General features: G+C 41.6%; 2 pseudogenes; one reads left to right on the top strand and one right to left on the bottom strand.

The window, feature by feature from the left end:
• LOC137222070 (UDP-N-acetylglucosamine--peptide N-acetylglucosaminyltransferase 110 kDa subunit pseudogene) overlaps positions 1 to 20,331 on the top strand; it is a 42,365-nt pseudogene extending 22,034 nt beyond the window's left edge.
• Positions 20,332 to 26,373: 6,042 nt separating this feature from the next.
• Positions 26,374 to 26,479, bottom strand: LOC137222901 (U2 spliceosomal RNA; annotated as a pseudogene).
• Between the last annotated feature and the right edge of the window lie 370 nt (positions 26,480 to 26,849).

The following is a 26,849-nucleotide window of genomic DNA, read 5'->3' as shown; positions in this document are numbered from 1 at the left end:
TATGGCCTTTATTATGTTGAGGTATGTTCCCTGTATGCCCACTTTCTGGAGAGTTTTTACCATGAATGGATATTGCATTTTTTCAAAAGCTTTTTCTGCATCTATTGAGATGATCGTATGGTTTTTAGTCTTCAATTTGTTACTGTGATGATAAGAGACCTAAGACAGCTACAGAGGCTAAGTGACCTTTCCTTCCCTGAATGGGTAGGTATCCTTGTTCTGCCTTCTAATTGAGTTAGTATCTGAGTAAAGAACTGCCAGGTGTCATTTAGTTCACAATACACTGCTGTGGCAATATAGAAATGAATTTGCCTAAGTCATTTGGCTTTTCTCAATTATAGTAAATGAATATACTGAATGAATACTTCAACGTAAGGAAATGTTCTTAAAAATATATTAATGTAGGCAACTTCAGTGGAGAACTGGAAACAAAACAAAACATTCAGGTAAAGGGTTGAAATAAAAGTACACTCAGTTGTATCCAGTTTCCTCTTGTAAATCTCTCTTTTTAATTTGAGTGGACAGTCACTTGAGAATATCTGACTTGGGGCTAAGGAAATCTAAGCCTTCTTGGCCACACTGTATTCTCTTATGTCATTTACTAAAGACAAAAGTTGGGCTGCTGAAAAAAGAGTGGGAAAAATCAATCCCTCACATCCAAAGGGCGGCTCTTGAAAATATGTGGGTTGTTGTAGTTATTTTGCTCTTCTGGCCTCAGAAGTTCTAATCTTAACCTTAGCCCCTCATGGAGAGAGACTTTGTAAACCAATTCCCACATTACTCATTATGTGACTGTTGAAAAAGGGCAACCCAGCTCTTTTCCTGTGCTTTCAACCAGTTATCTTCTTCAAAAATCTGTTTGGATTGTTATACCTTAATCTTGCCTGGCAAGGGACTTATGGGAAGGTTCTTATGGTTTGAAAGTTTGGTGCCAGTATCTGCAAAGAAAGAAGAAAGTGAAGAAGGAAAGATGTGTTTATCAAACATCCCAATAGTGAAGGTGTGTGAAAGCAACTTTTGAAAAAGTTAATCTGTCAGAGTTTAGCCATATTATTACGTTTTATTTTATTCATTGAAAATAAATAATTATCAATGAATCCTTTCTAGATTTTCTAGTTTCTCAAAGTTCCCTGTATTCACATTCTAAGAGGAAAAATGGTATTTTAAGTCACTGCTCTCCACCTTATATTATTTATAATCACTCCTCGTGACCTCTTCCTTCCAAGAAACGTGATCCTGAGAAGTGTCCTTTGTTTGTCTTTGTGGAATAAGTGATGAGGATGCGTCCTGGAGACCTGTGAGATGTTTAACTTGTGGCATAATGAAACTAGGATGGAGAGTTCTGGAAAGATCTGGAAAGGTGGCTTGTAGAGTGTGGCCAGATGTGGGAGAAGAGAGACGTACAGAGAGAGGGAGAGTAAATGTTCAGAGGGAGAAAATGAAACATAATTAAATAAGTTTTGTTGTGTGGTGTGGGATGCAAGCCTTTCTCTCCCCCTTTCCTTCACAATCTCTTTGTTAAAGACTGTGTTTTTCATTAGTTTTACTAAGATAGGATTTGCCGTTTTGTTTGGATACTGAGAATGGACCCATGGGAACAGTTACATTTGGGTTATCTCTGACTATCTTTAAGGAAGAACATAAATATTGGCCACACTATCTATGCACATGCTATCACCATGCCTTTTTTGTTCTCTGTTCATATATCTAAGTCCTCTTCTTTCTTTAAGGTCAATCTCAAATCTCATCTGAAATGTACATTTATTGATAGATTCAACCCATAATGAACTGTCCCTTCTTTGTCCTCCTTAGGCTCTGATTATTTATAAAAACTCATTTTTGAACTTAGAGACTGTCCAATATGATATATTAGTTATTTCATCAGCATATGTTATATCCTCAACACAATTATACGCTTTTGTGGGGCTGGGGTCATACATTCTGTAATTTTTCTCAGTACTTACACTTACTTTGATAAAAAGCGCATTCATTCATCTAAACATCATTTATTGGGTGTTAATTAAATATCTCAACTCAGTAAATATTGTTTGAATGAATGCATGCATGAATGAGGGAGTATGCAATAGGTAGCTTAATGTACCGCCCAATGTGAGAAAACCAAAAACATAAACACAAAAGCAAGCCAAAAAGTGAACCAGGACTTTCTGTAAAATATCCTGCTTTTTGTTGGATGATGCCATGAAAATCAAGATGCTCCTGAACGGTCTTAATAGCTGACCAAGAATAGTAAACAATTGAAATTCTCTCAGGCTTCTTCAACCCTATCACTGGACACATTTATACCTCTCAGGAATGGTATTAAAAGAAGAGATTAATAAAGCTTTTATAGATGAGTTGATAAATCTCTAAATATTTAAGTCTTCATTGCCTCCTAGGTTTTCTCTATTTTGGGTTTCCAAAAGATTTCAATAAACCACAGGATAATTAAAAATTAGACATTATCTTTCTTACCTTGACGTTTTTTGATGGTAAACACCTTTTTATTGTCTCCATAGTGCTGCTCAGTTTCCACCAGTACAGTACTTAAGTGAATTTTGCTCTGGATGGTGGGATATGTAAGATGTAAATGAATTGTTTGTATATGTTTTAGAATTCTTCAAAAGGGCCTGGCCATGGAAATGCATTGAATATTACTTAAATAACTAAGATAACTTCCTCAGAATTATTATTCTGTTCTGGTTAGGATACTATCTGCTCTGGTTTGTTAAAATTTCCCTTTAGAGTGGTTTTAATTTTGTTTCTGATAGGGTCCTAGGATTTATTGCCACACCCATCCTGCATCTGTTTTTCTTTGAATTACTCTCCTTGCAGTTTCTGATTCATACAGGGCCTTACAGGTTAGTGACAACCTGGCCATCACAACGCTGGGAAGGACAGGCCTACTTTTCAGAGGTGTTGATGTTTTCTGTACCTGAAGGTTTTCAAGAGATATCAATCTTCCTCACCACCTCCCTTGGCCCTCTTAATGGACTAAGCAGTTCCTCGTGAAATTTCTGTAGGATATCTGTACCAACTTCTCAGTATTGTTCCATCCTGAGTCTAAATTCCTGGCCTCAAGGTAATGTTAGATTTCTAGCTCCAGCCCCTATTTACATAAGGCCTATACTAAGGAACGGAACCCACAGACATCAGTCCAATCTTCTTTCTCTGGATTTAATTTCTCTGTTACTTTCTGAAACATGCAGGTGTTTCTTTCTTTTAATCTCTGCTATGTGCTTTTAACTTTTTCAAAATTGACCCAGAATTTACGTGTGTCTCCAGTAAGAGTACATTAAATTGAGCTTAGTCTGCTATTCTACTGGCATATTTGAGATCCAGATAATTTGCTACTTAACTGGATTCAATGACCTGTATATTTCAGGCATCTAACACTCACCATGTTCCAAATTTCCCTCCTTATAGTTAGTAATTTTCTTGGGAATCTGGATGACATTAAATGGAATAAAGTTAGTGAGTGGCCCAGGAATGCCTGAAAGTTTGTTTGTCAGAGTGGCCAGGGAAAGTTAAGCAAGGAAGAAAAGCAAATGAAAAACAGAATCCCATTATTATGGCTGAGATTACTCCCAGGATTCCATGCAGAGCTCTCTGTAGAGCTGGGTTGGGTTATAACTTATGCCAGAGCTCTACGTGGGGCTGACACCATCTCATGCCAAGCTCTCAGTTCTGGGCTCACATCATCTCTGGTCCACTCTGTGGAGTGGAAACTTTGGAGGAATGGCCAATGTGTTCCGCAGCGTAGGAAGAGGGAACTTGTGAATGTGACTTTCTAAATTGTGGAGGAACTAACCACTGTAAATGTGCCTTGAACTATGTTGTTTAATTTGACCAGTCAGATCAATGACTTTCCCCTTGAATGAAATGCTGCTACGTATATGAGCAGAAAAACAAAACTGGTATAAGGAATAGATAGCTAGTGGGAAGCAGCCGCATAGCACAGGGAGATGCGCTCGGTGCTTTGTGACCACCTAGAGGGGTGGGATAGGGAGGGTGGGAGGGAGGGAGATGCAAGAGGGAGGAGATATGGGGACATATGTATAACTGACTTACTTTGTTATAAAGCAGAAACTAACACACCATTGTAAAGCAAATATACTCCAATAAAGATGTTAAAAAAAAAACTGGTATAAGGAGATGGAGAGACTGGGAGTCTTATTTTCCCACCAATTAACTTTGCCTCTGACCATGACCTTCCCTTTGAGTCTCCTAGACCTTGGGGATGATCGCAGCCCCTTGGGTTGGGTGACGGCAACCCCATCTTCACTAGAACCTCTATAGTTAACTTTGATTTTTCCCACTCCGTCTATCCATCCCATGTGTGCAGTCAGACATTTGATCTTGGACTTTTCCTGACAAAATGTGCTTGAATATAACCATTTCTTTTCACTCCCACTGCTACTGCTCTTGTCACTGCCTTAACTAGGGCTTTATCGTTAAGTTCTTTATATAAATATATAAATATCTATATATAAATATAATATACAAATAAATAAAATATAATATTAATTCTGAAGATTTTAAAGTCTTTTCTTGATAAAGACTTTTCCTGATAAAGATACACAATATCTTATCTAAATATTTTTGTATTATCTGTTCTTTTCTTAGAATTTTAGTCATATGATTCTATCTCTTGGTTTGTCTAGAACTTTTTGATTGAATGCTGGCTATTTTATTTGGCTTTTTTTGTTTTTCTCAGCGGAAACGTTGTTTTGCTTCAAAATATTTTATTCTACCTGGAAGTAGCAAATCTTCAAATTACAATTTTTTAAATGCTTTCAAATATCAATACTATAGGTGTCACAAAATCCACGAAAATGACATTTAAAAATTAACTACTGCCAGATGTGTCTCTATAAAACTTTTCCCCCACTTTTTTAGCTATATATTCTTTAACTGCCTCCTCATACGACAGTTTATATATTTTCGAAATAAAATTTTAACAAATAAACTTTGTAGTTTTTAGACATAGATTTCTTGTAACATGGTTGATTACAATTTGCTTCTAGTTATTAATAGTTTAGAAAAGCTTATTTCAGCTTCACAATTTATTATTGATAATGTCACATTAATTTTCATTGTTAACTTTGAGAAAACCTCTATGGATTACTTCCTCATAAGTATTTACTATTATAAATGCATTACTGATTTCAGTACTGCTATAGGCTTGTGCATTACAGGAATTCTGATAAAATACTCATTCACACCATTCCATTACACACATTGTTGATGGAGTATATTCTTTTATTTATTTATTTATTTATTTATTTTTGGCTGTGTTGGGTCTTCGTTGCTGTGCGCAGGCTTTCTCTACTTGCAGAGAGTGAGGGCTACTCTTTGTTGCGGTGCACAGGCTTCTCATTGCGGTGGCTTCTCTTGTTGCAGAGCACAGGCGCTAGACACACAGGATTCAGTAGTTGTGGCTCGCAGGCTCAGTAGTTGCGGCTCACGGGCTCTAGAGCGCAGGCAGTGTAGTTGTGGCACCACGGCTTAGTTGCTCCGTGGCATGTGGGATCTTCCCGGACCAGGGCTCGAACCCTTGTCCCCTGCATTGGCTTAACCACTGCACCATCAGGGAAGCCTCTGGAGTATATTCTTGACAGAAGAAAATTTCCGTTTTGACTAAGCATTGATGAAAACTGAATCTTTGACTTATCTTTCACATGCCTGATGATTGAAGTAATTTTCCACAGAATAGCTTCTGGTTTTGTACTTTTCAGTTGTTTTTTTTTTTCTTCAAACGCACATGCTTTGAGAGCTGTGAAGTGCAAGACATGGCTATATTGTAAGGTGGTTTTTGTCCTTATGCTTCTGTGTCTTGTGCTAGTTAAGTCAGTAGAGTAGTCAGTATGAGTACTGGAAGTTATTCCTGTAATGGGATAGTATATAGTCAATTACATATGGTGGTGTCTGAAAATCACATAATAGTCTCACTTAAAACATCTCCTTAGGGCTTCCCTGGTGGCGCAGTGGTTGAGAGTCCACCTGCCGATGCAGGGGACACGGGTTTGTTCCCCGGTCCGGGAAGATCCCACATGCCGCGGAGCGGCTAGGCCCGTGAGCCATGGCCTCTGAGCCTGTGCGTCCAGAGGCTGTGCTCCACAACGGAAGAGGCCACAACAATGAGAGGTCCGCGTACCACTGAACAAAAGAAAATCTCCTTAGCCAGATTTCAAAAAAGCCTGTGGCCATTCCAATATGATCCAACATAGCGGAATATGATAGAAGGAAAATTGGCAAAGAAAGAGATGCTGGTCTTACCTGATGGAAGTGAAAATATCTCACTTTTGACAATTTTGCAAAAACCTATAATTACATGAATTAATTTCTAGGGTTCTTCATAGGACCTAAAAAGGAACCCATAGAGTTGTGGAACAACCATAGAAGCTGCTGTGATGAGAAGCCGGGGCACCGCAACAAAAAGTAGCCCCTGCTCGCCGCAACTGGAGAAAGTCTGAACGCAGCATTGAAGACCCAAAGCAGCCAAAATAAAAATAAATAAATAAAAATAAATAAATTTATTTTTAAAAAAGTAATACTCAGGTTTGAGGCATGAGAGGTATGATGAGGAAAAATTAACTAATCCTTTCAGAACTTTTAAAATATCAAACTCAGTCTCTAAGATTTTAGCATTATATACAACATCGGTTACTTATTAGTGGTTTGGGAAGGCCAATTTAAAATTTTCTGAACTTACTGTATTGAAATTCATGACCCTAATGTTTTCCACATTGACTATATGAATGATGAAGTAAAGTCAATCATGTATTTCCTTTCCAACTAGGCAGAAAACAAAATTTTGAAAAGTGTTTGGACTACTGACTTTTGATTTCTTCTAAGGCAAGTGTATAGGTAATTTTTATTCCCTGATTAGGAGAAAAATGGTGGAAGAGGGCAGGGTTAAGAATTAAGATTTCAAGAGCATGAGAGGTAGATGACCAACCAGAGTTCCTAAGGTTCGGTGCCTGTAACTGTCGCCGCCGCTTAAGCCTGCCAAAGCAGTGGTATGGCTGCTGCCCTCGTATTTGCTACCTCTAGAAACATTCTTGCCAGTAGTGGCGGCAGCGGGACTCAATTACCCCCTTTTCTCACTCTCTCCAGAAGCTCCAGATGGCGTCTTCTGTGGGCAACGTGGCCGACAGCACAGAACCAACGAAACGTATGCTTTCCTTCCAAGGGTTAGCTGAGTTGGCTCATCGAGAATATCAATCAAGTGATTTTGAGGCAGCTGAGAGACACTGTGTGCAGCTGTGGAGACAAGAGCCAGACAATACTGGAGTACTTTTATTACTTTCATCTCTACACTTCCAGTGTCGAAGGCTGGACCGATCTGCCCACTTTAGTACTCTGGCAATTAAACAGAACCCTCTTCTGGCAGAAGCCTATTCGAATTTGGGGAATGTGTACAAGGAAAGAGAGCGGTTGCAGGAAGCAATTGAGCATTACTGGCGTGCATTGCATCTCAAACCAGATTTCATCGATGGTTATATTAACCTGGCAGCCGCTTTGGTAGCAGCAGGCGACATGGAAGGGGCAGTACAAGCTTACGTCTCTGCTCTTCAGTGCAATCCTGATTTGTACTGTGTTCGCAGTGACCTGGGGAACCTGCTCAAGGCCCTGGGTCGCTTGGAAGGAGCCAAGGCATGTTATTTGAAAGCAATGGAGACGCAACTGAACTTTGCAGTAGCTTGGAGTAATCTTGGCTGTGTTTTCAATGCACAAGGGGAGATTTGGCTTGCAATTCATCACTTTGAAAAGGCTGTCACCCTTGACCCCAATTTTCTGGATGCTTGTATCAATTTAGGAAATGTCTTGAAAGAGGCACGGATTTTTGACAGAGCTGTGGCAGCTTACCTTTGTGCCCTAAGCTTGAGCCCAAATCATGCAGTGGTACATGCCAACCTGGCTTGTGTATACTACCAGCAAGGCCTGATAGATCTGGCAATAGACACCTACAGGCGAGCTATTGAATTGCAACCACATTTCCCTGATGCTTACTGCAACCTAGCCAACGCTCTGGAAGAGAAGGGCAGTGTTGCTGAAGCAGAAGATTGTTATAATACAGCTCTGCGGCTGTGTCCCACCCATGCAGACTCTCTGAGTAACCTAGCCAATATCAAAGGAGACCAGGGAAACATTGAAGAGGCAGTTCGCTTGTATTGTAAAGCATTAGAAGTCTTCCCAGACTTTGCTGTTGCCCATTCAAATTTAGCAAGTGTATTGCAGCAGCAGGGAAAACTGCAGAAAGCTCTGATGCATTATAAGGAGGCTGTTCGAATCAGTCCTACCTTTGCTGATGCCTACTGTAACATGGGAAACACTCTAAAGGAGATGCAGGATGTTCAGGGAGCCTTGCAGTGTTATACTCGTGCCATTCAGATTAACCCTGCACTTGCGGATGCCCACAGCAATCTGGCTTCCATTCACAAGTATTCAGGGAATATTCCAGAAGCAATTGCTTCTTATCGCACTGCTCTGAAGCTTGAACCTGATTTTCCTGACGCTTATTGTGATTTGGCTCATTGCCTGCAGATTGTCTGTGATTGGACAGACTATGATGAGCGAATGAAGAAGTTGGTCAGCATTGTGGCTGACCAGCTGGAGAAGAATAGGTTGCCTTCTGTGCAGCCTCATCATAGTATGCTCTATCCTCTTTCTCATGGCTTCAGGAAGGCTATTGCTGAGAGCCACGGGAACCTCTGCTTGGATGAGATCAGCGTCCTTCATAAACCACCGTACGAACATCCAAAAGACTTGAAGCTCAGTGATGGTCGACTGCGTGTAGGATACGTGAGTTCTGACTTTGGGAATCATCCTACTTCTCATCTTATGCAGTCTATTCCAGGCATGCACAATCCTGATAAATTTGAGGTATTCTGTTATGCCCTGAGCCCAGATGATGGCACAAACTTCCGAGCGAAGGTGATGGCAGAAGCCCATCATTTCATTGATCTTTCTCAGATTCCATGCAATGGGAAAGCAGCTGATCGCATCCATCAAGATGGTATACACATCCTTGTAAATATGAATGGTTATACCAGGGGTGCTCGAAATGAACTCTTTGCTCTCAGGCCAGCTCCTATTCAGGCAATGTGGCTGGGCTACCCTGGGACCAGTGGCGTGCTTTTCATGGATTATATCATCACTGATCAGGAAACTTCACCTGCTGAAGTTGCTGAGCAGTATTCTGAGAAACTGGCTTATATGCCCCATACTTTCTTTATTGGTGATCATGCTAATATGTTCCCTCACCTGAAAAAGAAAGCAGTCATCGATTTTAAGTCCAATGGGCACATTTATGACAATCGGATTGTGCTGAATGGCATCGACCTCAAAGCATTTCTTGATAGTCTCCCAGATGTGCAGATTGTCAAGATGAAATGTCCTGATGGAGGAGACAACGCAGACAGCAGTAATACAGCTCTTGATATGCCTGTCATTCCTATGAATACTATTGCAGAGGCAGTTATTGAAATGATTAACAGAGGACACATTCAGATAACAATTAATGGATTCAGTCTTAGCAATGGACTGGCAACTACCCAGATCAACATTAAGGCTGCCACTGGAGGGGAGGTTCCCCGTACCGTTATTGTAACCACACGTTCTCAGTACGGGTTACCGGAAGATGCCATTGTGTACTGTAACTTTAATCAGTTATATAAAATTGACCCATCTACTTTGCAGATGTGGACAAATATTCTGAAGCGTGTTCCCAATAGTGTACTGTGGCTGTTGCATTTTCCAGCAGTAGGAGAACCTAATATTCAACAGTACGCACAAAATATGGGCCTTCCCCAGAACCGTATCATTTTTTCACCTGTTGCTCCTAAAGAGGAACACGTTCGGAGAGGCCAGCTGGCTGATGTCTGCTTGGACACTCCACTCTGTAATGGACACACCACAGGGATGGATGTCCTTTGGTCAGGGACACCCATGGTGACTATGCCAGGAGAGACTCTTGCTTCCCGAGTTGCAGCTTCCCAGCTCACTTGTTTAGGCTGTCTTGAGCTTATTGCTCAAAATAGACAAGAATATGAAGACATAGCTGTGAAACTGGGAACTGATCTAGAATACCTGAAGAAACTTCGTGGCAAAGTCTGGAAGCAGAGAACATCTAGCCCTCTGTTCAACACCAAACAATACGCAATGGACCTAGAGCGGCTCTATCTACAGATGTGGGAGCATTACGCAGCTGGCAACAAACGTGATCACATGATTAAGCCTGTTGAAGTCACTGAGTCGCCCTAAATAATGACTGTGTGCACAGGAGAATTACCCCTGTACCTGAGCCTCAACCTTCTGGGGGAAAGGGAACTACTTTTTCCTTATCTGTACAAAACCATGTTGCAGATGGGTGACAGACAATGATAAGAAATAGCACAGCTAGACTTGCTTCCTGCATGATCACGATAGGGAGAGACACAAGAGATGGGAAACTGCTGTTCCACAAGGAGTCTCCATAGAATTTTGCAGCAGCCAGGTGTCTGGAAGGTCTGGAAGGTAAGTCTGGAAGGTCTGATCTCCCTTGGTCTTCCATGGGATGGATGGTTAGTGTGGAAGGGAGATAGAGATTGCCCAGCCGTTTTGTGATTATCATGGATTGATTGAGTCTTCTGGATTAATATTTTTCTTTATATTTTGGGTATTGGAGCTTTTAAAAATGTTTGGTTTCAGGTATTTTTATTCATGTGAAGTGTATATGATTCTCTTGAGATAAGGTTTTAAGCTAAAATATTCCTTGTTTTAGTTTCTGAACTCTACAGATAAATGGGGATTTTGCTGGTGTAGTCTTTTTATAGGTTTTATAAACCACTTGAGCCTATATCAGTCATTTTAGTGTCTGACATAATGTTTGGAACTATCAGTGCTTTGTTGGTTTATAGATGATGGCTTAAATTCTTTTCCTGGTCCGTTTCCTTCTTCCCTTCCCCCCACTTTAAAAATTCTCCTGTAACTTGGCTAACAAAAAACCAAGTCTGATTCAAAACCTCCCAGAGTGTTTCTCTTAAACGCATCATCTGGTGCCAAATGAAGATCCTTAGGAGTGATTATTAATTCTGAAGGGCACAGTTGTGGTACTGTCACTGATGATAATAATAATGGATTTTTGGCCTAGAGTGTTGACCTATTTCACCAGTGTTTTACCGTTGACTGCCCCTCTATGCTGCTTCCAAAAGTGATAGTGTGTGTTAAGATTTTTACTTTCATTTCTAAAGTTTTTTTTTTTTTAGTGAGTCCTGTTCTTCCTTTTTCTTTCAGCAGAAATGAAATCCCAGATAAGTATAAGTATTCAAATATTTGATCAGTAAGTCACAGTTATCTCCAGTACATTAAATAACTTTCATCAAAGAAACATGTTATAGGTAAAAAGCTCTGAAGGACCAGCTATGTATATGATAATTATGTTTCAGACCTTCTAGGGTATTATATATAATAACTTGTCTTCTGGACGTGGTCTTGAAGTCTTTATGGATTCAGCCTCGGTAGTAGCGAACTGCACTGCTACTTGGTTTGGAGTACAAATTAGACTTTAGCCCTCCTGGAGGTTGAGTTTTTGGTATTGAAAACCATAGGAATGAAATTATTGTATTTCAGCAAAGGATCGAGGGCTTGAGGCTTAAACAAGGCAACATATGTGTGGGAAGCAGTCAGCCTTGAAAGCAGGTAAGGACATGCCAGGCATGCCGCCGCTGCTTGAAGGGACTGTCCCTACTTGTTCCCCTCCTTATTCCATTCCATGGGAGATAAATCACCAGGGCCCAGAGATCAGAAAGAATGTAAAATTTGACAAGCAAAGCTGTCTCCCCTCTGCACGTGCAGGTTATTTTTGATGATTCTGGGTTTATGGGTTTTCTCCCAGGGAAGTTAACCTTGAGCCGAGACAGTCTGTAGATAATGTAAACCACCATCTGGCAAGCTTCCTTTTTCTAGTCTGTTTAATCTGCAACTGTAGCATAATGACTTTGGAATTACTGTTGCTGTATTACCAAAATCTTAAACTAGGATATTTTTGACAAATGCGGTCCTTAGTTAATTTTTAGAGCTACAAACTGTCAGATGGCTCTGAAATAACAATTGTCTGGCTATTCTTCAGGGTGATCACAATATGGTAATGACCTTGAGGTATCACTAAAAAGCAGGAAGGTGTGAGTCTTCCTTTGGTTCCAGAGTGAAATGCGAGTTGGAGTTGGAAAAGAGGCCCACAACCAAGTGCTAGAGAAGGAAATGTGAGGTCATTGGTGAAAAACCAGGTTGAAGTTAAGGTGAAGAGGCATGAGGAAATGGTCAACTGTTACAGTATTACAAAGATCATCAAGAAGAATATCCATGAATGTGGTTTGTATTGCAATCTGCTGAAAAAGAGACAAATATCCTGGCCTGGCCTTCATGGAGATTATATTTTATTGATTCTGATAATAGATTATTGTTGATAAGGGCCTCCTATAAATTATAACCATGCAAAGGCAGCAAGATAAGTTTTTTTTCTTTATGTATGTGTTTCTCATTCCTACTCACTTCTCTCTTAGGGGAAGAGAAAATCACAAAAAATAAAATTGTCAAGTCTCAACTATTCCTTTTCAAAATAATTTTTTTTGCAAATTCCAGTGCAGACAATAGGTTAACTGTTAAGATTTGTAAGGCTCAAACAGCTAGATTTTTACAAAGTGTAGCCAAATTTTATTCCATACCTAATAGCTTTGGAAAGAATATGTGATGATGCAAAGTTGGAAAAAGGTGGTTTTTCTTCTGTGAATGGCTTCACTGTGTTGGGAGAAGAGGCACAGAAGAAATCAAAGTAATTAAACATGGGGTGAGTTTTCCTGATAGGGGACTCTAGTGCTTTAAAATAGACTAGATAATCCTAGGGATAATCTGAGGGTAGAACAGACCAATGCCTCATTTCCAATCTGGTACCCTGGAAGAAAACAGTGTATTTCCTTTGAGGTCTTGAGAGGTTTCTCTTCTGCTTTGTTTTATTTTTGGTTCATTTTGTAATCAACCTTATTAAGGTATCATTTACATACAATAAAATGCAGACATTTTTAGTCAACGGTTCAGTGACTTTTAATTAATGTATACATTTGTATAACTAGCACCCCCATAAAGATAGATAACAATCCTAAAACCCTAGAAAGTTTCCTCCTAGGCTTTTGCAAAAGTATCCCCATCTCCCACCCCAAGGCCACCACGGATCTGTTTTTTATCTTTAGAGATGACTTTTGCCCAGTTTACAATTTCATGTAAGTTGAATAATACAGTAGGTGCCCTTCTGATCTGGCTTCACTTGCTCAGCATATGGTTTTTGAGATTCATTCATGTTGGGATGTTTTAAACCAGGACTTTAGCCTGGGTGGCTGATGTTGTCTGAAGGCACCTATAGGTACATCTGAGTCTCTGGCATTGTCACTGTCTGTTCTTGGCTCAGTATTTTCAACTTTACTAAGAAGCACAAGGTTGAAGTAAGGAAGATCATTGTCAGTATAATGGAGGTGAAGTGGGTTCTGTTATATAATATTCTCAGCAAAAATTGACCTGCTTGGAATCATTGTGTTGATAATCGACAAGGATTCTCTTCCTCCAAAAGCCTTGATACTATAAAACTTCTAAAGGACGCTGTCCTAGGACCCTTCTTTTAGTTTTCATTTTTTGGAAACATTTCTGGAAAATTCAAATGCTCGCAACCTGAAAGAAGCAATTATTCACCTGAAGGCTAACTCTGCTAAAGTTGAGTTGTCCGACCTTTACATGCTGATAGAAGCCAAATAGCCTTGCAAAACAATGCTCTCTTACTGGATATAAGCATATAGATATTTTAAGATGGATGTGTATATGCAGTAAAGTGAAAAAACAAAGAATCTTTGAGTTTCCCTTGCTGGTTTTTTTATTTTTTCATTTAAGTTTCTATAGCATATGCTAATAATTCACAGTAACCTCAGGTTAGTTTTAGGTCCACTCTTTACATAAATGTTGAAGTACTCCATACCCACCTTTTTTCTACCTTCCTTCTTTTCTTCCATCTTTCCTTTCTAACTTCTTATAATCCATTGTACTTAATCCTGCATTTGCTGAGGTGGCAATTAGTGTAGGAAAATACTGTGAAATTTTGCTGTTCAGAATGCATGTTGACCAAATTCTATATTGAGAAAAGGTCTGAATTTACCCAGAGCAACCCTTTCTCAGCGTCTTTGAATAAAGGCCATAGAAAGTGGGCTATATATAGTATCCTGACAGGTATGTAGAATCCATAGCAATCGCCCTAAAGAGCTTACCTAGCGTAGATGCATATGAATGCATTTAATAATTGCTTTATTGGCAGCAGTGCCAACATACACAGTCTATTTTGTTTTATATCATTCTCATTACCTGCTGTTTACCGCTGTATACATTGCTAATGGCGTGGTTTCTATGGCTTGTGAATTTCACGGCCAAATAATACGTAATTTATTGCACACTTCAGTGTAGAAGATGGAGACTTCATAAATTTTCGTGTGCTCGTTGCCCCTTTGGAATGTATACACTGAGATCAGTCAAAGTAATAAATTTATTTCAAATGTGCATGATAGGTAGACATCAATTAGGACTGATGGGCAATATTTCTTCTTCCAGCAACATAACAGTTTTTAAAGACTAAGCCATTGAACGTGGAGTTACTGAACATGGGACTCAGTTCACTGGGATCCTTCTTAGAAAAATAAAGGACAACTTGGATTGGATTTGTGTGGCTTATTCAAGTAGAAACTAATCAGCTACATCTTGGTGAACTTAATTTGTCACAATCATTTGGTATTTTATTAACTCTCTTCCCCTTCTTCCCCCGACTCTGACGAGAACGGATCATGAGTATCTTAAAACATACTAAGTCATCTTCCATCCCTGTTAATCTAACTACAAAGCACACTTTCCTTATCCAATGTAACTTACTTTTAGAGTGGCTGGGGTTTTAATTCTCTACAGAATTAAAACCAGCAAAGAGAAACATTTTCAAGGAGCCACCACATTGTAGAGCCTTAGAAAGAAGACTTTAGAATTAAGGACAAATATATCATTTTATAGCTAAAGCACCTGAGGCCTAAAGAGGGAAGGTAACCATCGAGGTCAGGGAAAGGGGTGGAAGATCAGGTTTCAAGCTGAGAAAGAGTCTACAGGGACTCAATCTGAGCAGGTCAAAAACTGAAAGGAGACCACGAATGTTCTGGGAAGGCTGACATCTGGCCTCCAGTGTGGGATTCAGACAGGGAGTGGGCCTGTGGGAACTGAGCTTCTGCAGTAGGCAGAGAAGTCCACCTCATCTCCGGAAAGTGCCACTGACATCAGGGAGTTGAGGGGAAAGAGCAATGAGTTCCAGTCCACCTGAGAAAGCAGGCCAGTCTGATTAACTCTGAATTTAGGCTTATTTCAGATACTTCTTGAGAAAGAACTTGGACAAGAGCAAGTCCCACGCAACCTCTTTTAAATCCATGCCCAGTATTTTCTGGTGGAGCTGCTTAAACTCTCCAAGTGACTCCAGTATTTTAATTTCACTCTGTATTTAATTCCGACAGTTCTATGATTGATTATTTAATGGGCAAATAAGTAGGGTCACAAAAGAGTGTGAATGTATTTTACAGGATGAGGATGGGCGGAGTGGAGCAGTCTGGAATAGGACACCAATAAAAAGGGATCTTGATAAAGTAGAACGTCTATTAGAGATGGAGAGGAATTCGCAAGGAAATTAGTGCCTGACACCACGCCCTTCTCTCTGCATGTTTAGAAGCTAGTTTCTAATTCTATTTTCATAGGAGATGTGCCTGTGATGAATTGTCTTTTACCTCCACACTATTTATCACATGGACATATTGTGAAGTTTGTGTGAGAGAAAGCAAGTATGAGAAATTGTCTTGCAAGCAGCTATAAGCACTGCCTGGAACAATCTAGGATAGAAGGAAAAGGAAAGGAAGGTGGAAACAAAGGAGAAAGACAGCTAATGATGCTGGAGTCTCTCGCTGAGATTTGTGGTATCTCTTTTTGAAACTAAGTACAGAGAGTCAGAACTTGACTGATTGTTTCTTGATCACGGTTTGTTTTCATTTTTGCTTTTTTCTTGCTCTCTTATCAGTTATTCCAGCCAGTGCCATGTCATTTTCAGTTTCAGTAAGCATGCCTGTCTTGTTTCCATTTGCATTATTCATGCAAACCTTGATTGAACTGATGACCCCGAGTTATCACGGAAACATTAGATACACCAGTGGATACATTTCTTAATTTTAGAAAAAAATTACCGAGTGAAGGTTAAAATAACTCTTCAATTTGTCATTTAAAAAAACTTCTCCTAACATACAATACCTCATTGCCTAACAATGCCAGATAAATGAAGAATTTCTATGTATTCATGAATGCAGGCTAGTCTGTATATCTTTTGGCAGGTATGACCATTACCGAGGGTAATGGCCTTGTTTGCTGGCCATGTCCTGTCTCCTAGAAAGTTGTACTTTCTGTTGTCTTTCAGTTGGTCCATGGGATATCAGAGGTGAATTTATAAAACTATACTTCCCTTTACAGTTACTTTGTTTTGTTTTGTTTTGTTTTGTTTTACTTGAAGTGTAGTTGATTGACAATGTTGTGTTTCAGGTGTACAGCCAAGAGATTCAGATATATATATTTCTTTTTCAGATCCGTTTCCTTTATAGGTTATTACAAGGTATTGAATATAGTTGCCTGTGCTATACAGCAGGACCTCGTAGTTATCTACTTTATACATAGTATACACTTACTTTGTGTGATCCACGCTGGTCAGACCACATAATTATTTTCACTTCTGATATAATTTTTTCAGGTCCAACCTCAAATCTTTGATGAGAAGATATTTTAAAATAAGTTTAGCATGTGTGTGCTCTAAATCCAACAGTAGTTATTAGAGATATGATTTTGCACTAGGTATTCCTCTCTTTTTTGTTCTTGGCCAACCAATTGAAAATTAGTTTTTATTTTCTGGTTGTTTGCTAGATGTTTATGACTATAATAAAAGTCTTAAATTTTGTCTCATATCTTAAAACACAATCTGAAATGGATATTGTGCTATACATAGGGGCTGTGATATAAATAGAGTTTCTAACTTCAAAAACATATAGCCTAGAAGGGAACACAGACACATATGCAGCAATTATGGCAAGTGCATCTGTTTACCAAGTGAAATAGCACTGAGATGGATAAAGTGCTAGCAAGCCTTGAACAGCCAAATTAGCTTCAAAAACAGATGCGCAGTTCTTTAAAAATCTTTTTAACATTTTTCCAGGTACATGTAGAATATAACTTAGCATAAAAACGGTATGGGTTTAAGGATATGGGGAGGGGGAAGGTTAAGCTGTGACAAAGTGAGAGAGTGGCATGGACATATATACACTACCAAACATGAAATAGATAGCTAGTGGGAAGCAGCCGCTTAGCACAGGGAGATCAGCTTGGTGTTTTGTGACCACCTGGATGGGTGGGATAGGGAGGGTGGAAGGGAGACAAAAGAGGGAGGGGTTATGGGGATGTATGTATATGTATAGCTGATTCACTTTGTTATATAGCAGAAACTAACACACCATTGTAAAGCAATTATACTCCAATAAGGACGTTAAAAATAAATAAATAAGGAAAAGAAGACTGACTCATCCAATTAAAAAAAAAAAAGAAATTCTTTTGTCCTGGATTCAAGAGAAGGGATGAAGTAAAAGGATGAGGAAGAACAAGAGGAGGAAATGTGAGCATGGAGAGGGTAGGAGGAAGAGCAGAAGGCAAATAAGTGTATGTGCTTCCCTTGCCATCCCTGACTTTTTTTTTTTTTTTTTTTTTTTTTGCGCTTCAGGAAAACCCAAAAGCCAGAGAAGAGCACGGAGGTGGTCACCACTGCATGTGAACAAAAAGGTGGAGAGAAGAGAATGGTGGTAATCTGCGCAGGCAACTGGAGGATGACCTGAGTGCATCTCGCCAGGGAACGGTCCCCGTTCCATAGAATCCCTGAAGATGCCAGGCTCTTATGTTTAGATGGGGGGCGGAAGGTGTCTGTGGGGTCACCACATACATCACTCCTGGAGGTGTTGTTCACATTGTGTTCTTTGTAAAAAGTGTCCCTGGTGAGGTTCAACATCTCCCTCTGCAGGACCCAGCCTTGCCCTCCCAACCCGCCGAGGTCAGCAGGCAACATCCCCAGTAAATCACCAGGTGTGGTGAGATATCTGGAGTGGCCCTGGTACCCCCCAGTTCAGGCGTCCTGGGGAAAGGGTGAGGAGGACAGAGGCACCGGGGCTTCTTCTCATGTAAGCAGACAGCTCACCTGGCCCAGCGCTGCTGCATCCCTGTGGGCACGCGGTAGCCCTGGCATCCGGTAGGGGACACTGCAGGATCCACACCTGGCTGGGACTTGCCCACCCCCTGGGGACCCCGCAGCCTCTGTGGAGCCCCACTGAAGGGCCTGGGTCACCTCATGGCACCGTTTCTCAACCTGAGGTTCTATAGATTTTCCATAGATGTGTAAAAATTGAATACAACACACACACAAAATGAAGGCAATTCAAAGCAATGCTAATTTAGGATGAGTTAAAGGGCCAGGATTCCAAGTTAATTATGACCTTAAAATTAGATAACAAATACATCTGGTTTTATTACACGCTGAAAAGCAGTGTCTTCTACAAACTTTTCATGTTGGGATACAGCAAAGCTATAGAATTTATGATTCTGTGACCACAGCATCAGGATATTTTTAAATTAAAAAGCACAGGCAAGTTTGGCTGGGGTGTTAAAGAAAGAAAAATGATTATTAGGGGAAAAGGGAACATTGCGGTTCTCTGCCCACTTCCACTGTGCTGGTCTCATGATGGGCCGTGTTGCGTGTGGGCTGGAGGGACAGGGTCACTACTCCCACCTGTGTCATCAGACCTCCCACTGCTCACAGCGCCCAGGTGGGAGGGACCCACACTTTTCACCCTGGAGCCCCAGAGCCTCCCCTTTCCTCTGCATCACTTTCACTGTTCAGGGGACCAATCACTTGAACGCCGCCCGGCCAAATGCCCAGGTTAAATCGCCCCTGTAGGACAGGTCTCTCTACTACCAGAACACACTTGGCAAAGAGCAGCAAACAGGCCCCAGTGCCCTGGGGATGTGAGCCCTGGGGGATGTCAGGGCCCAAAGTCACTTGCAGGGTCTGAGTAGCCCCCTGGGTCCCACACACCGACCCCAGGGAGCCCACCTCCCCACTGACTCCAGTCCCTGCCTTTGTGTGGCAGGTTCTGGTCTGACACCTGTGAGGACTGTGACCTGGAGGCCTCAGCCTGAGACTCAGAGGGGATGGAGCCTGTGCAGCGTCTGGCAGCTTAAATGAGACACGAAGCCAAGGAAGGAGGGCCGCCTCTCTGCTCCCCCTCCGCTCCTGAGTCAGCTAGTGAGTGCCGGTTACTTCCTGTCGGAGCTGTACAGATTTAGCATAAATTTTAGATATAGGTCTTACTTTTAACAGTGAAAGGCTGTTACATCAAGCAAAATTGCTCTCTTTTTTTTTTAAACGTTTCTATGTAAGATAACACACAAGTATAGAAAAGCACCCTCCGCAAAGGGAGGGCTCAGTGAATTACAATGGGCGCTCCACTCTGGGGAGCAGTAGTTTTTCCCTCTGTGAAAGCCCAGATGCTTCTGAGAAGCTCCTCTCAGCTTCCTTACTCTGGCCCGACCTCCACAGCGGCAATCCCAAAGGGACTGGATTCTCCCAGCCCTCCAGCAGCCTCCACTACTTTCTGGTTGTGCTGCCACACTCATTGTGAGTTATTTGTGTGTAAATCACTGCACTTGGAATATACGTGGAGTAACTGATTTCATTCTTATAACCGAATAAGTTAGCACTTATTCTTCTCCCCTTCTACAGGGGGCGGCCGGGTGCTGGAGACGTCCTGTATATTGAACTGGGTGTTGGTAACAGATGTGTTTATATTTACAAGAAACCATAAAGCTCTATGCTTAAGATCTGTGCCCTGTACAATACACCAAGTAAACTTCAATTAGAAAGAGATGCCAAAAAAATTTCCCCACAAAACAAACTTCAGGGCCCTGTGGCTTCCTCTGATTTCTACCAAACATTTAAGACAGAAACGATGCCCGTCTCCTACACACTCTTCCAGAGAACAGATACAGAGGGAACACACCCACACTGCTTTCATCGGACCAGGAGAATACTGATGTCGTACCCGCAGCAGATATTACAGGACAGGAGAAATTACAGACTAAACACTTCTGAATGTCGATGTCAAAATCCAAAAGCAAATATTAGCAGTCTAAATCTAGAGGTTTTCAGAAAGGAAGGAAACTGGGATTTCGTGGTGGTTATTTCCAGTGGTTGATGTGAACAGGATCACTGGGTGTTTGGGCGCTGCCTGGGAACGAGAGACGGGACAATGCCATCGGGTTAGTGGAATGAACATTTGGTGACAGAGATTAGGAGGGCCTGGGTCATCCTCAGAGACAGTCCTGGGATGGGGTCTCTAGGCTGTGGCTATGGAGGGGTCCCTCTAGAAGGGCATGGGCCTCTCTCCTGTGCCACTGCAGGGTCTAGGGATGGATGAGGAGTTTGTAGGGGCTGGATTTTGATGAGGAAGGATGAGCAGGGAAGGTGTGCCCTCAGAGCCAGTGCAGCCACGGCCCCTCCCCAGCCAGGCCGTAGCCCAGGCTACTCAGACAGTTGCTCACATCAATAGTCAGGCAACAGTGGGGCACGCCAGCTTCACCCACTAAACCACCAAGCACAGCCCAGCAGGCCACTGTCCTCATTAATCAGCACTACCTGTGCATCCAGGGCTGGTTGTTGAAGACCAAGCTAATTTGTTAGAGACGTGCCATGTGGGCAACTGGCTTGGAGAGACCAGGGCTCTGAGCCACGTGGAGACAAGCCGACCACTGGTCAGACCACCAGGAGGCTCACCCAGTGTGTGAAGACGCTGAGGGAGGAGGGACGTAGATGGGACCCCCTGATCCTTCAAGGGACCTTCTTTCAGGGATATTTAAGAGCTGTGGGGTCAGGGATCAACATGTAAGGGAGGCAGCGGGTCAGGCATGGGCCCTCCTGTTGGCTCAGACCCCTCCTGTCCTTGGAGCAACCATGGGGCAGGCAGGAGGATTGGGGGCATGGAGGGAGGGGAGCCCTGGGCTCAGGGGTCCAGAGCACCATCTAGAGGATTCAGGGGTTCAGGGATTTCTGTCCCAGGGAACCAACTACATTCCTGTCCCACATCCATCTGTCATCAGCTTTGCGATTCCAGGAAAGTCACTTAAAATCTCAACATTTTCGTGCCATGTACCATAAAATATGGTTCACAGCACCTGCCATGAGTTCCCCACGGGGCTGATGTCGGGATCACAGGAGATGATGACAGATATTCTTCACAAGCTCTAAAGCATCACACCCATAACCTTCCCCACTCCCCTGCCCTGTGGCATCCAGGTCCCCTCGCTGGAGGCAGCACTACCACATTTCTTGCTTATTCTTCCAGACATTTAATATTTGCACACTTAGGTAGCACTTATGAAGTAACCATCATTTTTCATCAGGGTCTACCTGATTTGCTGTATTAAGCTTCATCATGTAATACTAATAAGTGGGCCCTCTTAACATTTCCATTATCACAGAACAAGGAACTGAGGACAGAGGGTCTGCATAACTTTCCCAGGTTCATGTGGCTTCTGGTATGATTTGAATCCAGACCATCAGGCACCAGCCCCCACTCTGTCGGTCACTGTGCTGTGCTCCCTTTCTGTATTATCTCACTAAATAAAGTCATGTCCCCGTGCAGTCAGCCTGCTGGCTATTCTAAGTGCACACCACATTGCAACACCCTCTTCTCAGCCCAGCTTCGATTCACATGACTCCCCTAGACTCCCCTAGGAGGCTGGTGAACAAACAGAACAGACGTGTGACCTGGGAATGAATTGACACCTCTGCATGGTCTTCTCCCAGCAACATATCAATAGTTCTCTCAGTTTCTGTCGTGTTTTCCAGGATCATGACTCGGGTACCAAGAAGAAAAGGAAGATTATAAAGGAGTCAAACATAGGATGCACAAGAATATCATCTGCGATCAAGATAATCTGCTGGCCATCCGCAGCGGTGGTTCAGGCACATCAGAATCAGCATCTGGCCAAACAACAGGGTAGGGACACAAATAGCACCCCCACTAACCACTCCATTGAAGGTACTGTGGAAATAATACCAGCAAGTAGATTCAGGAGCAATGGCTGTAGTTTGTACAGCAGAGCCTGGATCTGGCTGAGGGAGGATTGGGCAGGGAAGGTGCCCACTCAGAGCCCGTGCAGCCACTGCCCGCTCTTAGGCAGGGCTTAGTCCAAGCTGCTCAGACGATTGGTCAGTTTCTAGTCAGTGAGACCCTGCGGGCATGTAAACTTCATCTGTTAAGCCACCAAAACACCAGCCCAGTAGACCCTGTTCCCAGCTAATGAATATTAACTGCTCATCATCCAGGTTTGATCAGTTGAAGATGATGCTAATTCTCTGTGCAACTGTCATGTGGGCAGTTGGTTTGGAATGTCCTGGGTTTTGAGTCAGTTAGGGAGTCAAGTAGACTACTGGTCATTCAGGGTGGTCACCTGACCACCAGGAAGTCTCACTGCAAATCAGCTGCTAGAATCAAGTGCTGAGGGGGAAGGGAGGGGAGATGCACACGTATTTGGATACCCCGGTCCATCAGGGGGTCTGCATTTGGGGGAAAGACATGGTATTTGGGGTCAGGGATTGAAACGTAGAGCCAGGAGGTGGGTCCAGATTTGAGCCGTTCTCTTGGGCCAGGCACCTCCTCCGAGTACCAGCTGTCTCCCTGCAGCATCCTTGGGGCAGGAGGATGTGGGAAAGGGAGTGAGGAGAGCTCTTGGTTTGTGTATCCAGGGCATGATCTCATGTCCATGTGTTCAGGAATCTCTATCCCTCCCCTGCCTCAGACCCATCACTCATCAGTGTTGTGACTCTGGGCAAGTTACTCAATCTGTCTAAATTTCAGTGCCCTGAACCATAAAATATGGGTCACAGCCCCTACTCTGCCCACCCCACAGTGCATCACAAGAAATAATATTCTTGCCATGAGCTCTAAAACTTCTTACTCATGTCATCAATGTGAAAAAGTAGGCTCTCTCCTCCTGTTTGTAGCCTCCTAGGTGCCCTTTCTGGAGACGACCTACTTATTCTTCCAGGCATTTAATACTTGAACATTTATGTAGGTAGCACTTATGAAGTACCCATCATTTTTCTTCAGGCTTTGTATTTACTAATTTTTAGCCTCAGGACATAATACGAATAAGCAGGTCCTACTAATATTTCCATATCCTTGGCCAGGGAACTGAGAAACAGAAGGGCTAAGTAACTAACCTTCCTAGGTACACGTGGCGTTCAAATAGGATTTGATTTCAGGCCATCAGGCACCAGCACCCATACTCTCCCTCATTGTGTTGTGCTGACTTTGTACTTGTCTCATGTAAATAAAGTTATTTTTCCCATGTGATCAGCCTGTTGGGTATTTTAAGTGCACGCTAAAATGCAAGATCCATCTTCATAAGCCCTACTTTGATTCAGGGGACTCCCCGGGCAGCTAGTAATAAGGAGCTCTGAAGTTTGACCTGTGAATAAGTTAAGACTTTTGCCAGGAAGATGTCAACACCTCTCACTATTGTGAACGTATTTCCTAGGAACTTGTTTCAGGAATATGAAAAGAAAAAGACAAGGATTCAAACCAAGGATACATATGGGGATTGATCCTCCGTGAAGAAAATATACTGGCTGGCCCTCACCGTCATTCAACAGCTCAAAATGAACATCTAGTCCCAAAGGGTTGAGCCTCAACTATCATCCCATACAAGGCACTCCATTGAAGTCACTGTGAGAATTCCATCCTGAAACTGATCAAGAGTAATGACTATAAAAATGTTGTCATATTATCCTTTGATTGAGATATAATTCACATTCCATCAATGCACATTTTTTTTTAACTGTGTGATTCAGCTGCTTTTAGTGTACTCAGGTTTTGCAATCAACATCTCTAATTCCAGTACATTTTCATCATCCCCAAGAGAAACCTCATACCTAGTATCAGTCATTCTCATTCTGTCCTCCCCTTTCACCCCAGCCCTGGGTCTTTCTGTCTCTATTGATTTTCCTATGCTGGACATTTCATATGAATAGAACCACACAATGTGCGGACTTCTGTGTCTGACTTTTGCAGTAAGCAAAATGTATTCAAGGTGCATCCAGGTTGTAGCATGTATCTGTCCTTCACCCTTTTAATGGCTGAATAATATTCATTGTATGGATATAACACATTTTATTTTTCCATTCCTCAGTTGGCGAATAGTTGGGTTGTTTCCACTTTTTGGCTATTATGAATAATGATATGACAATATAACACTCATGTACAAGTTTTCGTGTGAACATATGTTTTTCATTTCTCCTGGACATATACTGGGAGTGGAGTTCCTGGGCCATGCTGTATCTCTGTGTTGAACTTTTTGAGGAACGGCCAAACTATTTTCTTTTTCATATTTGCACCAGCGATGCTTGAAAGTGCCAATTTCCCCACATCATTGCCAACCCTTGTTTTTAAAAAAATTATATGGCACAATAGTGGGTATGAAGTGGTATCTCACTGTGGTTTCAGTTTGCATAATTTTGACTAATAATTTTGGACATGTTTTCATGTGCTTATTGGCAATTTGTGTCTTCTTTGGAGCAGTATCTATGCAGATTCTTTTTCTCATTTTTAAAATTTGGTTATTTGACATTTTATTGTTGAGTTGCCAGTGTTCTTTACATATTCTGAATACTAGGCTTTATCAGATATATGACTTGCAAACATTTTCCTTCATTCTGAAGGTTGTATTATGTCTTTCTTGATGGTGTTCTTTGAAACACAAAGGATTTTAATTTTGGTTAACGTCCAATTTCTTTTTCCTTTTGTTGCCTGTGCTTTTGCTATCATATTTAAGAGTTCATTGCCAAATCCAAGACTATGAAGATTTATCCCTTTTTTTCTTCAGAAATTTGTATAGTTTAGCTCTTATATTTAACTCTTTGATCCATTTTAAATTCAAAGTCTATTTTGTCTGATATTGGTATAGACACTCCTGCTCTCTTGGTTACTATTTGAGTTTTCTCACTGAGTTTGGAATTCCCTTTTCTATCCTTTAACTTTCAACCTGCTTGATTCTTTTGATCTCAAGTAAGTCTCTTGTAGACAGCATATAGTTGGGTCATATGTTTTTACCTATTCCGCCAATCTCTGTATTTTGATTGGAGAGTTTAATGCATTTACATTTAAAGTAATTGCTGACAAAAAAAAAAAAAGTAATTGCTGACAAAAAAAAGACTTATTTCTGCTATTGTGCTGTTTCTTTTCCATCTGCCCAAAGCTTTTTTGCCCCTCATTTCCTGCATTCCTATCTTTCGTTGTGTGTGTTTAGCTGATTTCTTACAATAAAATATTTAAATTCCTTTCTCACTTCCTTTTGGAACTATTCTATAGCTATTTTCTTTGTGTTTACCATGGGGATTACCTTTAACATCCTAAAATTAAAACACTCTAATTTGAACTTATACCAGGTTAAACTCAACAACATCCAAGTTCTTGAAGCTAAAAGAGCACCCTACTATCTCAATGCAAAAGACCTTCTCCAAGACACACTGCAGTTTCTGCCTGGCTGGGACATTGCCCCAGAGTGAGGTTAAGTTTAAGGAGTCGAAGGAGGCATACATTTCCATCCTCTGGATCACTGCTCACCAAAAAATACATAATGCCAGGCACATATGTAATTTTGAATTTTCTACTGAACACACCAGGAAAATGAAAATGGTGAAGTCAATGTAAATAATAGATTTTTAATTCAGTATCTGCAAAGTGTTAGAATGTTTACATGTGTCACGAGAAATGTGGTCATATTACGAAGGCTTGAGAGCCGCGTGGGGCAAGATAGAGGACAAACAGCATGCACTTGAAACTCTAAGAAGTGAACGCTAACAGGCAGATGGGGCCTGGAAGTCCAAAGTTGAATAACAGCCCATAACAAGGTGATTATGGTGGGGTTTTTTTCCTGCCTCTGTCTCCCAACTTAGGCAAGGCACGCAAAGTCCAGCAACAACTGAAAGTTAAAACCATGGGATCAACCTTTTATTTCTAGCCAGACAAGTGAGAAAGTGGGGGGCTTGGATGTTGAGGAGTGAGGGGGTCATCGCCATTGGTCTTTTTCTCCCCAGTTACCACATCTCCCCTGCAACCTCAGTGATGGCAGAGGCCTTCACTGAGAAATGGCCTGTGTCTCTGGACAAAGGAACAGGTTAAGAGGCTCCTATTGTCTGAAGAGTGTGGGGGCATGCCCGTTATTTTCCTTTCTTTTCTCTTGCTATTTAAATTGACAAGAACAGATACTACACTTGATCTTAGCCGAAAGGCTGAGATGAAATAGACAAAATAAACTTTAAGCTAAAATTACTGTCAAGTATAAATTTTACTAATCTAGTAGTTCCAAAGGACCAAAGAGCAGGGCAGTGGCTTTATTGAGAACCCAGGATTTCCGAGTGTCCACCGTGCTCAGTCACTTTTAAATCATCAGCACAGCCCTATAATTCAGAGATTTAGGTGAAGTGACTTACCCAGGGTCACACAGCTAAGTGAGAGTCTTCTAGGACCAACAGTAACTTTTGCAAAGGCGTCTCTTGTTATACTTAATCACTGCCACCATCTGACACTCACATTCTTTCTTTTTATACTATTCTGTTTCCTTGGGTCAAAGAATCCGACCCCTGAATTAAGGTTAAATAGCAATTAGTGGCA

This window comes from Pseudorca crassidens, chromosome 3, assembly GCF_039906515.1.
Source record: "Pseudorca crassidens isolate mPseCra1 chromosome 3, mPseCra1.hap1, whole genome shotgun sequence".
NCBI lineage: Eukaryota > Metazoa > Chordata > Mammalia > Artiodactyla > Delphinidae > Pseudorca > Pseudorca crassidens.
This window is presented reverse-complemented; position numbering and strand designations above follow the sequence as displayed.